General features: G+C 35.6%; 1 pseudogene; it reads right to left on the minus strand.

Annotated features, from left to right (window-relative positions):
* Positions 1-207: 207 nt before the first annotated feature.
* On the minus strand, positions 208-849 carry LOC123581001 (annotated as a pseudogene).
* Positions 850-1,666: the final 817 nt, after the last annotated feature.

A 1,666-nucleotide genomic window follows, 5' to 3' on the forward strand; every position in this document is an offset into this window, starting at 1 on the left:
TTTAGTTGCTCTGTAATATTTGCAGAATAACCATAAGATAGTTTATTGTTTTTCTTTAAATAACTTCTCAGTTGTTGATTTATAATTGAAAAGTAGTAAGATATTCAATATGTACAATGTGGTGATTTGATATACATATACATTATAACAATTATTTCATTTATTTATTTATTTATTTAATTTTTGTTTTTCTCCAGCAGCCGTTTATTAACATGACTGTTTACAAGAGCTGAAGCTCTTAGGTGTATGGTGATGACTTTTGAACTTTTCCAGTGAACCCAACTATCTCTTCCCATGCTTGAGGACCAGTTCCCAGTCCATTTCCATCTCTTCTGTGTCCCCAGGGCCTTTCTCTGTTGGGTGTCATGGCTTCTTGTCCTCCTCTTCTGTCAAAAAGTCATTGGTGCTGTCGCCATGCTCAGTCCCTCCCAGGTCCTTTCTGGTGAACAATTCCGGTGGTTAGAGGTCTGTCATGCTGTCTGTCATCACTGTCACTCACAGTTGCATTGTCATTGCTGGATGCAGGTTCCCAGAAGGCTTCTCTCAGGTGAGGTGGCCTGGAGCTGTCCGTCTGGTCTTCCCTCGGTCTCCTTTTGTGAAGGAGGCAGGCAGACACACACTCCACACCCTGCTTCTGACACTCTTCATATTCACGCAGAGCTCTCTGGTACCGCTGGCCCTGGGGATGCCTCAGCACATGTCCTGGGGAGTTGTTGATGTGCCATAGGGTGCGTCTGTATGACTTTGTGTGTGTGAGAATATTTAGGTTCTACTCTCTTAGCAAATTTCAATTATACAATATAATATTATCCACTATAGTCACACATTAGATACTCAAACCTTATACATCTTATAATTGAAAGTTTGTACTGTTCCACCAACCTCCTCCAGCCCCTAGCAATTACTTTTCCACTTTGTTTCTATGAATTTGACCTTTTGTTTAAAAATTCCACTTACGAGTGATACCATGCAGTATTCATCTTTCTTTGTTTGCCTTATTTCACTTAGCATAATGCTCTCCATTTTCATCAGTATTGCCACAAATAACATGATTTCCTTCTTTTTAAGGCTAAATAATATCCCATTATATGTATCTTTGTATATATATATATATATATATATATATATATATATATATATGACATACATATATAATATATATATGTGTGTGTGATTTCACAAAAATGTCCAGTTTCACTCTTTTGCATGTGGCAATCCAGTTTTTCTAACACCATTTATTAAAAAGACTATCCTTTCCTTACTGAATATTCTTGGCTCATTTGTCATAAATTAATTAACCATGTATGTGTGGATTTATTTCTAGGTTCTGATTCTGTTCTATTGGTCTATGTGTGTACCCCTATGCTGCTACCATACTGTTTGATTATATAATATTTTCACAAATATATATATATATCACATTTTTATCATATATATATATATATATATATATATATATATATATATTTTCTTGATCCACTCATCCATTGACGAACACTTAGATGGTTTCCACACCTTGACTGTTGTGAAAAATACTGCAGTGTACATGGGCTCTTCAAGATAACAGTTTTGTTCTCTTTGGATATATATCTGAAGTGGGATTGCTGGATCATAGGGCAATTCTGTTTTTAATTTTTTGAGGAACCTCCATCATATTTTCTATAGT

Source organism: Leopardus geoffroyi, chromosome A1 (assembly GCF_018350155.1).
Source record: "Leopardus geoffroyi isolate Oge1 chromosome A1, O.geoffroyi_Oge1_pat1.0, whole genome shotgun sequence".
In the NCBI taxonomy this organism is placed as follows: Eukaryota; Metazoa; Chordata; class Mammalia; order Carnivora; family Felidae; genus Leopardus; species Leopardus geoffroyi.